The sequence below is a fragment of the Humulus lupulus genome, chromosome 4 (assembly GCF_963169125.1).
Source record: "Humulus lupulus chromosome 4, drHumLupu1.1, whole genome shotgun sequence".
NCBI classification, from domain to species: domain Eukaryota; kingdom Viridiplantae; phylum Streptophyta; class Magnoliopsida; order Rosales; family Cannabaceae; genus Humulus; species Humulus lupulus.
The window spans coordinates 208,969,498-208,986,552 of NC_084796.1; the positions used below are offsets into that span (position 1 = coordinate 208,969,498).

Sequence of the window (17,055 nt, forward strand, 5' to 3'; positions counted from 1 at the left end):
GCCATTTTATTTCAAAATGATAAAAGCTCACTTGAAAACTCTCTTTTCTTTGGATGATGCAGACATAATAATGGATTGTGTTCTAGTATATTTCAATTGGAAACTCTCCTATGCATCAAAACCATCTTCAACTTTAAAAATGTCAAATTTCCTTCTCCAACCAAGTGCTAATTTTATCTTTATTTTAAGTTATTTCACTATGCATGCAACATCAATATTGATGTTGCGCTATTTATTTGATGCAAGGGGTAAAATTACCCATATATCCTTATGTCCAATTAATAATTACATATGTATCATTTATTAAATATATTAGTTTAATTAATTTTATTGACTTATGAAATTGGCCAACGGTCATATGTGTAGTATACGACACATTTGTACAAAATAAATGATAAAGTACGATTATCTTAAATAAACACACAGGAATTTTATAGTGGTTCATCCCTGTTCTAATTAACAGTAATAACTTAATCCACTTAGCTTTTAGTGTTGAATCACTCGACAATTACACTGTTGAACCAAAGTTGTTGACTGTAAATTTAGCCAACGACGTAAGAACGTCAACTACGACAAACCTTCAAGAGAATTATAAACGACAACAGACAGTTTTTAATGAAAGTAAATAACACGAGATTTTATAGTGGTTCAGCCCCGATGATCGGTAACAGCCTAATCCACTTAGAGATTTTATTATGTAATCACACTCAAGATCAGATGAACCGTGTCAACTAAGTTTCTTCAGTATGAAATATTTCAGAATACAAAAGGGGTTCTCTCAGGGAAAACACTTTCTCTCTCTAGAACACAAGTTCACTCTTGATTTTGCTAAAAGTCCATTTACGATCCTCCCAAGTCTCTATTTATAGACCTGAGATTCTCAACTGATATCCCCTTTAGATAGGGATATTCCATTATTTACCTAATATTTATATTACAAAATAAACATTCAAAATATAACTGATCCCTAATTTCAAGTGAGGATTGAGTGATTCCCGGATGCTTGGACCAATTCTCACTGAAGTAGTTTCGGGCAGTTTGACGTAGCTTCTCATGCATGTTGACTATTCTCCAAGCTTTACGTAGGTCAAAGGTGGTATGTGCATGGCTCTCCTTGGACCAAAGGTCAGGTACATTCGAGGTATACTCCTCCATTGTGTCCGATCGGACACAATGGTTGTCCTCTTTGGCTTAAGGTGGTTCAAACCACCCTATTTGACTCCTTCAATCAAGGTCCGTTCGGACCTTGCACTTTGCTCCTCGGACCAAGGTGGTCTGAGCCATCTTCTTCCTAGCATCTCCTCGGACCAAAATGGTCCAAAGCACTCCTTCAGGCGTCTTGTGCGATCGGGCACAATGCCCCTTTCCTTGGACCTAAATGGTCCAAGGTACTCCACAAACACCATGTCCGATCGGACACATCCTCCTTCTCCTCGGGCCAACAAGGTTCTAGCCTCTTCGTTCAACCAAGGTCCGATCGGACCTTCGACTCTTCTCCTTGGACCAGAATGGTCCGAGCCTTCTTTTATATATCATCACCTTGGATCCAAATGACCCAAGGTAGCTTCTCCTATGGGTACCCCCGATCGGGCACAACTCCTCTCCTCGGACCAAGGTGGTCCGAGCCTTCTTCGTTTAACCAATGCTCGATCGAGCATTAGACTTTTCTCCTCGGACCAAGGTGGTCCGAGCCACCATCTACTTCTCCTTGGACCAGAATGGTCCAAGGTACCTCCTATGAGTATGCTCGATCGGTCATAGTCATCCCCTTGGACCAAAATGGTCCAAGGTACCTCATACGCATCATGTCCGATCGGACACCACCATTTCTTCTCCTCAGACCAAAACGGTCCGAGGTATACTTTTCCTCCTCACCTCATTCAAGCCCAAGTTCACTTCTTCCACATCATACCCGATCGGCCACTATGTGGCTTTCCCCTTGACTAAAACTTGAGCCTTGGTAATTCTCTTTGAACTCATTCGAGCCAAGCTTAACAAACAAGAGGTCCCCTAAGCTTAGGTCTGATTGGACCTACTGCTTTTATATCTTGAACCAAAATTCATACCTCCCCTTCAATTTCTTGGACTTGGCACCAATTGAATTCTAAGGATCTCTAAACTGAGGTCTAAGCCAAGCAACCCCCAGTCCAAATACTCTCTTCGATCGGGCGTATTGTATTGACTATCTGTCCCATTCCTTAACTGATGTATTGGGCCATTATAAGGCCAGAACACTCCACTAACTCATGCCACGTGTCAATTTCACTGCCACGTCATTCTTTTCAAATTTTTGGGATAACAAAAGTATTCACTCGTTCTCACTTGCCTAGAATTTCTCCCCAAATGTTCTTTAGATCTCCAAAATTCCAGAAAAAGTGATCCAGCCAAGAGTCCAAAAAAGTCCTCCAAAAAGTCCTTGTAAATGAAGTCATGAGTCCTTTATTTATAGTACTCAGGGGCTGTTACATGACCAGTAGTACTGAGATTGTGGTTTGGTACACGATTATCATGTAATGGAGAGACATGTCCACCTTCCCATGATCATGAGATCGTAGGTATTCTCGTCCTTTCTTTATATCGTGGTAGATAATGCACAATTGAAACTTCTGGGAAAATGTTAAGTCTATGTTGGTATATGAGACTTAGGTGCTAGGCCCGACGACTAAAGCATGGATGCTGGACCTGTGACCTTCTGGGTGTTGGACCTGTTGATCCTCTGGGTGCTAGGCCTGTTGATCTTCGGGGTGCTAGGCCTATTGATCTCAGTTTGAACGAGAGTGATTATTTCTTAGTGAAGTGTACTTGGGGTTTAGGCCGACCATCCTATGAAAAAATAGGGTGGGCCGACCACCCCTAGGGGTCCTTGGGCATACTAGGGCCGACCACCCTAGGGGTTGGGGTCAGGCCGACCACCCCTAGGGGTCCTTGTGCATGTTGGGGCCGACCACCCCTAGGGGTAGGGGTCAGGCCGACCACCCCTAGGGGTTTTAGGCTTGATCGACTTCCCTAGGTCCTGGACCTATCTTTTTTGTCCGTCGGTCTTTTCTCAATACTTTGTCGTTTTTCCCTGATTTGTGATGTCACGTGTCACATTCTCATTCACCACACCATCCTCGTATTTTTGAGGGATAACATTTGCCCCCAAGTTTATTGTAATGTACTCAACATTACGGTAAACTTGATCCAGGCCTAAGAAACATACCGTAGCAGTACTTAGATAGTTAAGTCCCTTGGGACATTACATAGTACTTTTTTTTTATTATCGATACTTTGCTCGGTACGAATTTTCTGGAACAATTAGTAATTCCTAAAAATAATTAGGTTTTTCAAGAAAAATTAATTTCCTAAAAATCTAATATATTTTTTAAGGAAATTTGAGATCCTAAAAATATAACATATTTTTCAAGGAGTTTTAAAGTCTTAAAAATATAATATATTTTTCAAGGATATTAATTCCTAAAAATAAAAAATATTTTTCAAGGAATTTCAATTCCTAAAAATATAAGATAGTTTTTCAAGGAATTTGAATTCCTAAAAATATAAACATTTTTCAAGGAATTTTAAATTCCTAAAAATATAGATATTTTTCAAAGAATTTAAATTTGAACCATATCAGATATTTTTCAAGGAGATTTGAATTCCTAAAAATATCTTGTCTGCTTGAGAGGTTATAAGTAGATTCTCTCTTCTCATTTTGCTCTATGCACCACTTCCAAGTAAAATCCAAGTCTGATTTCTCCAGTTCCTTCTCAAACTCAGATCTTTGGTAAGTACTTTTTTCTAATCCTCACATCATTTAATTAAATGTCCTTTGATTCATAAGAAACATTTTTCATTTTTGAGGAATTTTTGTGTGAATCTTCTTGCTTTGTTGTATCTTGATAAAAAATAATTGACCTACTTGAATCAAGATTTCTCTGTAAAACTCCTTAGTCTGGGCGATTTCCAGGATTATAAACCCCAGACTGGACGATTTCCAGGGATGCAAGACCCTAGGCCGACCACTCAATAGTCCTGGCGATTTCTGGGACTCCAAACCTAGTGCCTGCGATTTCCAAGGATAGGCCCAGGTTTGGGCCAAGCACCTCCTTGGCACCCAATCATGGGTCGAGTACCTCCTGCTTCTCCTTATGCGATTTCCAGGTATAGGAACAGGTTTGGGCCAAGCACCTTCAAAGTTTCCAACCTTTGCCTTAGGCGATTTCCAGGCTTAGGAACAGTGTTTGGGCCGAGCACCTCTAGGGCTCCTAATCCTTGCCTTAGGCGATTTCCAGGCTTAGGTATAGTGTTTGGGACGAGCACCTCCAGAGCTCCCCTTGTATGATTTCCAGGTCTAGGAACAGGGTTAGGCCGACCACCCCTAGAGCTTCATGGGTCGAGTATTTCCCTTCCCTTGCCTTAGGCGATTTCCAGACCTAGAATTAGGGCTAAGCCAACCACCCATAGAGCTTCATAGGCCGAGTACTCCCTTTCCTTCCCTTAGGCGATTTACAGACCTAGAAGTAGGGCTAGGATGACCACCTTAGGGGTTCATGAACATGCCCCCAGCTATTGGCTTCATTATGCTTATTTACTAACTTTAATCTTTATTTTTCTTCTATTGCAAATGTCCAATTCCTCTTCATCAGACAAGTCAGTAAGTGAGCATACTCCCCAGGAGTTCTTGGAAAGGTTGAATAGGATTCTCCCTCGTTCCGCTTTATACTTATTCAATGAGGAAGATTTCTTAAAGAGGTACTATCCAATGGCGAGAGTGAAACAGACAACTCGGCAACCCTCTGAAGATGATCCTCAAATTGCCAGGCATATCACTCAGGGCTCCTCGCCGAGCTCTTCTCAGATTACTTCTTAGCACAGTACGCCCCGCACCTCCCATGACACCCAAGGTACACCTCAGTGGAGTCATTCTTCTCAGTGGGATAGGTCAGGTTATCGATAACCATTGCAATGCCCTTCGCACCGAGATACTAGTCGGGTTCCCCATCAATCTTCTTCTCATCAAGATTATACCGAGGGCTCTCGTCACCATACTACTCATCCTCAGGAGCATTCCATTCACAGATTTTGTCCTAAGGTGGTTCACCCTCCTTCCAAGAGGAAGACAGCCTCGCTAGCTGAGCAGCAGAAGAAGAGACGACAAAAAGAGTTCCATTTATCAGATTCTGGGCTCGATTATGAGGTTGTTTGGTTCAAGGGGGCAGCCTCTGACATGATTGAAGAGAAAGTAAAAAACTTGAGGAAGACCTTTGACCTCTCTGGCATGTCCATCACTATTCCTGGTCCAGATGACAGAGCTGAGGACCCCCCTCTTGGTATGTGCGCTTGGACACGTCCGGCCATTAAGTCTGAGGCCCTACTTCCTCTTCATTCGTACTTTCGAAGTATAGCAGACTATTTTGGTATTATTCCTTATCAACTGGCTCCTAATGCGATCTTGGCCTTATATGCATTGTACATTATCTATCACTGTAGAAAATGGGCTGCTCCATTGCCAAGGCTCAGGGTAGTCTTTCAGATGATACTCCTCGCCCTAGTTAGTCTTCTTGGTCCTTTATTCTGTCTTTCCTCTCATGCCATTGGCGGGGCACCTTGTACTTGACAGTTTTTACATATGACATTTTATGCCTTTATGCTTTTTTGTTATAAGTACTCAGTGTATTGATTGAAATTTTTTTATTTCCAATGCTTACTAAGAGTATCAACTCACAACCCGCATTGGTTCAGGTATCAGTATACTCTGAACACATGTATTTTACGTGCCATACTAACCTTACTCCTTTACGTTTTTCATGCTAACAACCATGGTAATGTGAGTAGTATGATACTTCACCAAGTACCATGAACAAAACGATTAGGTCGACCACCCCATGGGTGATAGGCCGACCACCTTATAGGGTTGATGGTCTAGCCGACCACCTCATAAGGGACATGGTTAGGAATCTCCCTACCAATGCCTTTTTTGTTTTTGTTTTTTGCACTTTCGGAACATATGTTGAACAAATGTCCTAGAAAAACTTAAGCTTACTTAGTACTTAAGGTCACGCCCTCATTGCTCATGTATACCCTGAACGGTATGTACTATATGCCCCCCAAGTGATCATGGGTTTAAAAGCCTTGGTCACTTTCTACTTGACCATGCCTTGCTTCGAGCGTTAGACACATAGTACTATCCTTTTCACCCAATGATGCAAGCAGCAAATGCTTGTCCCTCATTGGTATTCGGATGATGGTTTCATACTCAGTAGTAATGATACCTATACACAGATGCAGATTGTGTAGGAAGTGTCGATCACGATCTACGTAATCTCTCGTTTACTCGTTATAATGATTGTAGACAGAAATGTCTAAGTTGGACAAACTGAGTCTAGATGGGCTAATCAAGCCTGTAACGAGTCTTAGATCAAACTATCGATCGGCCCCTCAAGGACTAGATTCGATTATGATCCGATAATGGCGACTGTTCCTCAGACCAGTCTCTTGTTTTTTGATCATATGGGCCGATAGGTTCCTCAAGAACCAGGATCGAACGTGATCAAATAAGTTGGCGACAAGGTCCTTAGACCAGTCTCTCATTTGGATCTTATGGGTCGATAGGCTCCTCAAGAACCAAGATCGAACGTGATCCATTAATTTGGGAACAAGGTCCTAGGACCTGTCTCTCTTGTTGATCTTGTGGGTCGACAGGTTCCTCAAGAACTAGGATCGAACATGATCAAATAGTTGGCGACAAGGTCCTTGGACCAGTCTCTCATTTGGATCTTATGGGTCGATAGGCTCCTCAAGAACCAAGATCGAACATGATCCATTAATTTGGCGACAATTTCCTAGGACCTGTCTCTCTTGTTGATTATGTGGGTCGATAGGTTCCTTAAGAACCAGGATCGAACATGATCAAATGTTTGGCGACAAGGTCTTCGGACCAGTTTCTCATTTGGATCTTATGGGTCGATAGGCTCCTCAAGAACCAAGATTGACACATGATCCATTAGTTTGGCGACAAGGTCCTCAGACTAGTCTCTTGTTTGGATCCTATGGGTCGATAGATCCCTCAAGGACCAGAATCGAACATGATCCGATAACTTGATAAGTCTAAAGGACAAGTCCTTCGTTGAAAGAAATTTTAAGAACTAAGAGAAACTTAAGAAATTAAATTCATTCATTCAAGCACAATGGATGTTACATAGATAATTTGAAAAATACTACATTTGCAAATTAAAACTTGTGAGGCTGTTAAAAAGTTTCACTAATAGTATCGGCGGAGGTGTTCGCCATTCGAGTAGTTTTTTATTAGTTCTCCATTCAGTCGAGCTATCTTGTACATCCCTGGTGGTATCACCTCCTCCACAAGGTATGGCCTTTCCTAGTTAGGTCCTAGTACCCCTGTTGTAGTGTCCTTAGTGTTTAGGAATACCCTCCTGAGTACTAAGTCCCCAACCTAGAATTTTCAATCTTTCACTCTGGAGTTGAAGTATCTGGCTACTTTTTGTTAATGTGCTGCTACTCTGAGACTTGTCTTTTCTTTTTTTTCTCGATTAAATCGAGCGACTCTTCTATTAATTGATGGTTCCTCCCCTGATCGTATGTCTCCCATCTATGCGATGGGGGAGTGAGTTCAACTGGCAACATGGCTTCATACCCAAACACCAAAGAGAATGGCATATGCCCTGTCGTCATTCGTGCCATCATTCAATGTGACCATAGGACCTCTGGAAGTAATTCTGGCCAAGCTGCTTTGGCTTGTTCAAGGAATTTCTTCAGAGTGTCTTTGATAGTCTTGTTCATTGTGTTTCTTTAGAGTGTCTTTGATAGTCTTGTTCACTGCTTCTACTTGGCCATTAGCTTGGGGTGTGCTACTGAGGAAAAGCTCTTTGTGATTCCATGCCTCATACAAAAGTCGGTGAACATATCACTATTGAATTGGGTCCCATTGTCCGAGACTATCTTCCTTGGTAGGCCAAATCGACATATGATATTCTTCACCACAAAGTCTAAGACTTTATTCGAGGTTATGGTGGCGGGCGGTTCTGATTCAGTCCATTTGGTGAAGTAGTCCACAACTACAACAAAAAATTGGAATCCTCCCCTTCCCATGGGTAGCTTTCCAATTAGGTCGATCCCCCATACATCAAAGGACCAAGGGCTCTGCATCTGTGTTAATTCGTTAGGTGCCGCTCGGGGTATCATGGAGAACATCTAGCACTTGTGGCATCTTCTAACATACTCCATCAAGTCTTCATTCATCGTCAACAAAAAGTATCCTTGTCATAGGATTTTCTTCGATAGGCTCTACCCCCAGCTTGATCTCCACAAAACCCCTCGTGTACCTCGATCATTAACAACTTTGATTGGTCGGGTGTAACTTACCTTAGTAGTGGTAGGGAGTACCCTCGTTGGTATAGTACCCCTTCGACTATCATATATCGCGCAGCTTGTCTCACCAACTTCCTTGCTTTGTTCCTATCGCTGGGCACTACTCATTGGTTGAGATAGTTAATAATAAGGGTCATCCATGTGTCTCCTAACTCAACTGGTAGTGCCTCCTGCTCGGTTATGCTTCTTTCTGCCAAGTATTCGACGGGAACAACATTTAAGGTGTCTGTGTCTTTGGCACTGGCAAGCTTGGCTAAGGCATCGGCATTAGCGTTCTGTTCTCTCGGGACTCGTATAATTGAGTATTTCTTGAACTGTGCCAACAAATCCTTCACCTTGTTCAAGTACTGCACCATCCTAAGTCCCTTGGCTTGATACTCCCTCAGTACCTGGTACACCACTAGCTGGGAATCGTTGAATATCTCCAGGGACTGCGCATGTACATCCTGAGACAAGCGTAATCCAGCTAATAATGCCTCGTACTCAACCTCATTGCTTGAAGCGTTGAATCCAAATATGAGAGCGCAATGGATTCGATGATTCTCCGGAGTGATCAGTATGATTCCTGTGCCTTAGTTGTGTTCATTGGATGCTCCATCAACATATAGCTTCTGTTATACCCAAAAATTGGAGAATGCATCCTAGGAGGCTAAGGAGAATGCGTTCTAGGAGAGCTAAGGGGAGTGGTCTTAGGAGACCCCAAGGAGAAAGTGGTCTTAGGAGACCCCAAGGAGGATGTGGTCCTAAGAGACCCCAAGGGTGTGTAGGAGGCAAGCCTCCCAAGGTTTCCTAAGTGTTGGCTCGAACGTGTCCAAGGTAAGTAGCTAAGGAAGAGGAGTCTCATGCAAGAGGAAGGAGACTTAGATTTTGATAAGGAGAGCCTATACAATGTTCGATCGGACATGTTTGGGAGATGCTAAAGGATAATTCCTTGACCTTGTCCAAGGTGAGATGTTATGGAGGAGGTTGCCTCAATGTTGTCCAAGGTGAGACACCAAGGAGGTTGCCTCAATGTTGTCCAAGGTGAGGTGCCAAGGAGGTTGCCCCAATGTTGTCCAAGGTGAGGTTCCAAGGAGGTTGCCTCGGACCACCTTGGTCCGAGGAGAAGCCAAGGAGATTGGTTCAAGGAGGAACATGGCATGCTAGAGGAGAGTGCCATGTTAGAGGAGAGAAGTGCATGTCCTACCACCATGCACGTTCAACCCACAAAAACATGTCCTACCACCATGCATATCCTACCACCATGCATGTTCAACCAGCACTTGCATGAGTAGTGAGTAGGAGGTGGACCAACTAGCTAGAGGAGACTAAGTCAGACACAACTCCAACAACGTACGCGGGAATCTCTCATTCTTCCCACAAATGGGGGGTTTGTTACATTTCGAATTTTGAATGTTTAAATGTAATAAATGTAATAAATATAATAAAATATCCCTATCATAAGGGGATATCAGTTGAGGATCCCAGGCCTATAAATAGAGAGTTTATGGGATGAGAGAGGGGCTTCCTTCTGCTTCTTATTTCTAGAGAGAGAAAATTGGGTCTGTCTATTCTAGAGAGAGAAAGTGCTGAAATAAGAGAGAATTCTTGTATTTTTCACAATCTGTACTGAAGAAACTCAGTTGGCTCAGTCCATCTGATCTTGAGTATAGGTCTATAAATCACAACTCTAAGTGGATTAGGCTATTACCGACAATCGGGGCTGAACCACTATAAAAATCTCATGTGTTATTTACTTTTCTTGTTTATACCGTCTGTTGTCGTTTTTATTTCTCTTGAAGGCTTGTCGTTATTGACGTTCTCACGTCGTTGGCTAAAAACGCAGTCAACAGCTTCCATACAGGAGTATCTCCTTCCTTCTCGTATCTCCACTCTCCGATTGGTAGGAAAGGTCTTCAAGGTTGGTGCCTTCGACTATGAAGTCCACCAATGCTTGTCCTTTTATCGCTGTCCTCAAATGATAAGTGATATCAAACTGTCCTAGTTCCACTGCTCACTTGAGTAATCTTCCCGAGGCCTCTGGTTTCTGAAGAACCTGTCTCAGCGGTTGATCGGTCAGGACTCGGATCAGTGAGCTTGGAAATATGGACGCAGCTTTCGAGAGGCGATTACTAAACAATATGCTAGTTTTTCAAGAGGGGGATACCTAGACTCCGCACCTACTAGCCTTTTACTGATATAGCATACAGGGTGATGTACCTTGTTCTCTTCCTTTATCAAAGCAGCACTGATTGCATGCTTGGTGATTGCCAAATAGATGAAAAGTACTTCTCCATATATTGGCTTCGCTAGGATGGGAGGTTGGGCGAGGTGTTCCTTCAGGGCTTGGAAAGCCTCCTCACACTCCTCGGTCCATTGGATCTTCATGCTGCCCCTCAATAAGTTAAATAAAGGGACATGCTTGTCCGTAGACTTTGATATGAACCTACTGAGGGCAGCTACTCTCCCGGTTAAGCTTTGCACTTCTTTGATTGTGGTAGGTGACTTCATGTCGATCAATGCTTTGATCTTCTAGGGGTTAGCCTCGATTCCACGTGAATTGACTATGTATCCAAGAAATTTACCAGAACCAACTCCAAACGAGAACTTGAGAGGGTTTAGCTTCATGCTATACTTTCTAAGTATTGCAAAGCATTCCTCTAAATCTTGAACATGCCCTCCAGCTTCTTTGGACTTGACCAACATGTCATCGACGTATACCTCCATATTTTTTCCGATCAAGTCTCTAAACATGCCATTCACTAAACACTGGTAGGTGGCTCCTGCGTTCTTCAAGCTGAATGACATCACCTTATAACAGTACAATCCCTTATCTGTCCGAAAGATGGTATGTTCCTCGTCGGGAAGGTGCATACTTATTTGATTATACCCAGAATACGCATCCACGAATGAGAGTTTTTCATGTACTGACGTTGCATCGACCTATTGGTCTATTCTAGGTAGTGGGAAGCAGTCTTTGGGGCAGGCCTTGTTCAGATTTATGAAGTCCATGCATGTTCCCCACTTCCCGTTTGGTTTTGGGACCAACACGGGGTTTGATACCCAATCAGGGTAGTAGGCCTCCCTTATAAAATTGTTTTCCTTGAGCCACTAGACCTCCTCCTTCAGGGCTTGAGATCGGTCTTTGTTAAGCAGTCTCCTTTTTTGTTGCACTAGTGGGTAGTTCTTGTCTATATTGGGGACATGACTTTATTACGAATGGAGAAATTCCAACCATGTCCATAAGTGACCAGGCAAAGACGTCCTGGTTTTTCTTCAAAGATTCCATCAATCGTGCTTTAATTTCCACCTTTAACTCCTTCTAGACTTTGATTACTCTAGTCGGGTCCTCCTCATCTAGTAGGACGACATCAAGATCTTCGACTGGTCCCACCCCCATGATGTCATCCCCAAAGTGAGGATCGATATCATTTCCCTCGCTTTGGGAAACTTGCTATAATAACAAATCTTCGTTAAAAGTAGCCCTCATCTCCAATAGAATGTTTCTTTCAACGTCAACTTCCATGTTGACAACCTCATCGGTTCCTTCACTCTCCTCACAGCAGGTTACTATCATGTTGTTTATGCATGGTCCTTTCTTTGCCTTGACCACTGATGCAATATAGCATTCTCGTGCCTCCCTTTGGTTACCCTGTACGCATCCTTGCCCTGCGATGGTGGGGAACTTCAAAGATAGATGCCAAATAGATACTATTGCATGTAATGCCATCAGGAGGGGTCTCCCGAATACTACATTGTAAGCCGATGAGCAATCTACCCCCAGGAACTATGTCATCACAGTCTCGTGCCTGGGGGCATCCCCCACTGTGACCGGTAGTTTGATAGTTCCTGCTGGTGCTAAGCATTCTCCCGTAAACCCATATATCACTTGGGAACACGGTGTTAGGTCCTTGACCATGAGCTTCATCTTCTTGAGGGATGATTTGTAGATGATATCTACCAAGCTTCCCGTATCCACCAAGCATCTCTTCACTCAGGCATTGGCGATTTGAATGGTAAGGACTAGAGGGTCAATGTGGGGGTACCTCACGTGTCTGGCATCATCCTCTGTAAAAGTGAGTGTTTCACTTTCATACTTTGGATTTTTTGGAGACCGCCTCGACCACCATACACTGGGAAGACTCCCCTGCCTCATGCCTGAGGGTCCTTGCATATCGCTCACGAGCATTGTTACTGTTGCCTGCTATGTGGGGCCTTCTGTTAGAGAATATATATTATTGCTCAATGAAATTATGGAAAAACCAAATACAACTCTACGTAAAAATACAATGGACAAGATAATATTGATTAAATAAATATTACAACTCAATTGGTCAAAATACAAGTAAATAGAAAGATGTAGAAGAAGAAGATTACAACTTCAATGCTATAATAATACAAGTAAATAAGAAGAACAAAAGAATGAAAACACAATAAAACTCTCACACTCAACCAAAGTGTAGAGTAGTGGGGATCACCAACTTGAACAAGGTTCAAGACCTTTGTCCAAAAGCTTATTTCCCCCTATTCTCTAAGCATTAAGGGATCTCTCAAGGAAATAGCTCCCTGGAATAATCAAGCCTCAAGGGGTATTTTTCAGCCAAGTGCTTTGTGGATGAAAAATGGTGTGTCATACAAGTGAGCAGTAGGCTCCTATTTACAGAGTTTGAGATACCCCTTTGAATTTCAAATTCCACCAACCTCCATGGCTGTTACCAATGTTTAATTGGATGTTTATGGAATTAAAATGGAGATTTGGGAGTTATTTGGGATGTTAGAACCGTTCAATTTGGAAAAAAACTGAAAATTCACATAGGCTGTTAGCCTCACTGGCCGCGGCCACGACTTTTCAGTGGCCGCGGTGATTAGTGCTCAAAAATGCAATTAGTTTTAAAGTGTAAAATAAATTAAGTTTTAATTAATATTTTCATGAATTTATTGTAATATATTTTATAATTGAAAATATTAATTTTAATTTAATTTATGTTTAATTTTCAGGAAATAAATTGCATTTGGACACTAATAAAAATGGAGAATAGAGAAATAGTTAAAACTGAAAAAGAAAATGAAGAAAGTGGTATTTTTAAAGAAATGAGGTTCTGCCCATTTGGCCCAAGCCCAAATATAGCCACTGCCATTTTTCTTTCCTTGTCCACTCGCCAGGTGTCATCGCCAGAAGCTGCCACGTGTCCTTCCTTTCCCTTCATGCCATGCATCCAAGACTCCTTCAATATAACACTCAGCTATCATCCTTTTCTCCTCTCAGCAAATCCCAAGCCAGTCGCATGCTTCATCAACAAAGCTGAGGCCCACCATAGTTTCAGCCAAGGCCCAAAGGCAGCCTCCAATGGCAGAACTGAAGTTTCCCCAACGCAGGCCCATTTGAAGCAGCCTAATTTTTCAGCCAAGGCTGCCTACGTGGCACTCTCTCATTGGTTGATAATGGGTCAAAACCCTCTTGTGTCACCAGCCATGTTTTGTGGGTATTGGGCTTTGTAAATTGCTATTTTGAGCTTTATAGATCATGTTTTTGTGGTATTTTAGAAAAAGAGTATTTTGACTATACACAAAAATAGCTAGGGTAATATTAATAATAACATTTGATTTTTCAAAATCATATTTTATTATTAATATTTCAGATTTATTTTGTAAACCCCATTTTGTTGTTTAATTTCTTTTTTGTCCTTTTTCTCCATCTATAAATAGGGACACTTTTTTCACATTTGGAATGTAATTTTTAGAGTAGAGAAACTATAGCAAAATTTCCACTCACTTTCTTCTCATATTTTTTTCTTAGAATTTTGCGAGAATCATGAGCATAATGGCCTAATCTTCCTAGGAAGGTTATGGATGATTCCATATGCAAGTGATGTTATTTTGCTACTTTGATTTACTATGTTCTTAATGTAATATATTTGACTTATTTATGTTCTTTCATCTCTATCTTTATTTTGTTATCTCTATTTACTTATGCTAATAGTATATAGGATTAGTCATGCTCTTTCTATGTGCTTCTAATTAGTAAAAGTAATATTGATACATAATTTTATGTATAATCTTCTATTGCATTATTGTCCTTGGGTATTTTGTCATTTTTATATTTTTCATAAGATTAACATTGTGCTTTTAAAGTAAAGAACTTTATAACTCAAATGAACTTTTGTTAGAAAAACTATGGACTTTAATGTTAGATTTTTCAAGTGAATGTTGGGATGTGAACTATTTACTTGTGTATTTTTGTAAATCAAGTAACCAAGTAACTAAACAAGCATATGGATGATTCTTGAAACCTTTCATTTTCTCAAACTCTTGATTACATCTTACCTTTATTTCACTTATCTCATTTCATCACTTTATCAAAATACAATACCAAAATCTCAAACATCTTTCCATTTACAATTTTATTTACTTCTTGTTACTAACTTTTTGTGCTATTTTCTACTAACCTTTTGATTTTAGGTTACCTCCTTGTGGATCGACCGCCCGATCTTACTACAACTACCACTTGGTGTAGTCACATTTTAGGCGTTAAACAAATTTTGGCGCCGTTGCTGGGGAGGTAATTTTTAAAGGTTTAGTGAAATTTTTACAAAAATATTAGTAACTTTATTTGTGTTTTTGTTGAATAAATATTGTGTTAGTATAGTGTTTTTTTTTATTTACTAATTTTTAATTAATTAGATTACTATTATAACAAAAAAAAGAAAAAAAAACTAAAAAAAAAATATATCTTTATTTATATATATATATTTATTCTCTTCTTTTACACTTTTTTTTTCGGTAACAAAATATATATATTTATATTCATATATATATATATATACATATCTATAAAAGAAAAAAAGAAGAAGCAAAAACTAAAAAAAAAAATTATTCATATTTCTATTTCTTTTTTCTTCTTTTCCATTTTCTTCCCTTTTTTTTATTTTAAAAAAAAACTATATATATATATATATATTTTTTTTTTTTACCTAATTCTTAATCTATTTTTCTTTCTTAATTTCTATTCTATTTTTTTTAGTTTAATACATATTTGAAAGAAAAAAAAATAGATTGAGCTTGCTATTTTCTCTTCACTTTAATTTTCTTTTCTTTATTTTATTTTGTTTTGTGTTTTTTTTTATTATTTTGTTACTTAGTTTAGGTTTTTCTTTTCCTTTACCTTAGTTTTTCCTTAGAATTTAGGTTTTTCAAAAAAAAAAACATAAAATTGCATAAAATTATTCATAAAATTTCGATCATAAAACTCTTAGTATTTGGGAACAATTGTGTAATATTACAAATGGTAGAAACCGATATTGTTCTGTCTAGAAAGATTGGTTGTTAAATAAGGTTTGTGATAGCGTTACCCTCCACACTTACCTGGGAACCTCGGGGAGTTCTGTCTAGGCAAGTGTGGGTCTAAAGCGGTACCTTGGCAACCTTCCCAATCGGCCTGGGAACATTTCGAGCATCTACCTTTGCACTATTACATTGTTGAACTTATTACTATAAGAAAACCAAGCTTGTTTTGTCAAAATAAGCAATTTCACTTTGCTTAAAGGTTGTTTGGTCGAAAAGGTTGACTTGTGATCCACCATACTTACACAGTAACCTCGGGGAGTTCTAGTAAGGCATTGGAGATCACCTGAAAACCTCCAAATCTACCTGGGAACAAGTTTAACAAAAAAAAATCAAAAATCAATCAAAAAAATCAAAAAATAAATAATAAAAAAAAAAGAAACATAAAATCCATCTAATTCTGATTTCCGAGAGTGGATGAATCATCACGAAACTTCCAGTGACACTTCTTCCAATTCATCTGCCACTCCCACCGGAACTCCTTCCACCAATCCTGCTTCTCCACAAACTTTCGCTGATAATAACCCATTCGCAATGGCTCGCAATGATGAAATCCAACCAAGAACTCTCAATGACTACCTCCATCCTACTCGCACTTCCACACCTTCATGCATTATCTTCCCTCCTAATATGCCCGCATTAGACTTTAAACCTGGCATGATTCAACTCATACCTACATTTCATGGAATGGAAAATGAAAGCCCATACGTGCATATCAGAGAATTCGAGGAGATGGTAGCCACGTTCTATAACCGAGCCGACAATGCCGATGATGTGCGACTGAAGTTCTTCCCTTTCTCCTTGAAGGACAAAGCCAAAAGCTGATTGTACTCTTCGAGACCTAGGTCGATTGGAACATGGGAGGAGATGACCAAATCTTTCTTTCTGAAACACTTCCCCAGCCATAAGACCAACAGTCTAAAATGACAGATTTCCACATTCTCCCAAAAAGACAATGAAACGTTCTATCAAGTATGGGAAAGATTCAAAGATCTGTTAAATCAGTGCCCGCACCATGGCTATGAGAACTGGCGCTTGGTCAGTTACTTCTATGAAGGCCTCACGAGTCGTGAGCGCCAGTTTGTAGAGATGCTATGCAATGGTGAATTCCTCGAAAAAGAGCCAGACGATGCTCTTGAATATCTCAAAGAAACTGCAAAAAAGTCTCACACCTGGACTGGTCCAAGTGCTACTGACAGCACCAACTGACACAAACCATCTGGGATCTATCAACTTCGAGAAGAGGATAGTATTAAGGCCCAACTAGAAGCTTTGAAAAAGCAGTTTGAGGTCTTAATGACGAAAAATGGGCAAAAGTCGCACCTTGCTTTGTTTGTGGAGGGACGGAGCACTTAGCTAAGGACT

General features: G+C 40.4%; 1 non-coding gene across 1 annotated transcript; it reads right to left on the bottom strand.

Annotated features, from left to right (window-relative positions):
- Positions 1-16,605: 16,605 nt before the first annotated feature.
- On the bottom strand, positions 16,606-16,712 carry LOC133833598 (small nucleolar RNA R71). Its single transcript, XR_009892970.1, has one exon. It is a non-coding gene; the product is annotated as a small nucleolar RNA R71 (small nucleolar RNA).
- Between the last annotated feature and the right edge of the window lie 343 nt (positions 16,713-17,055).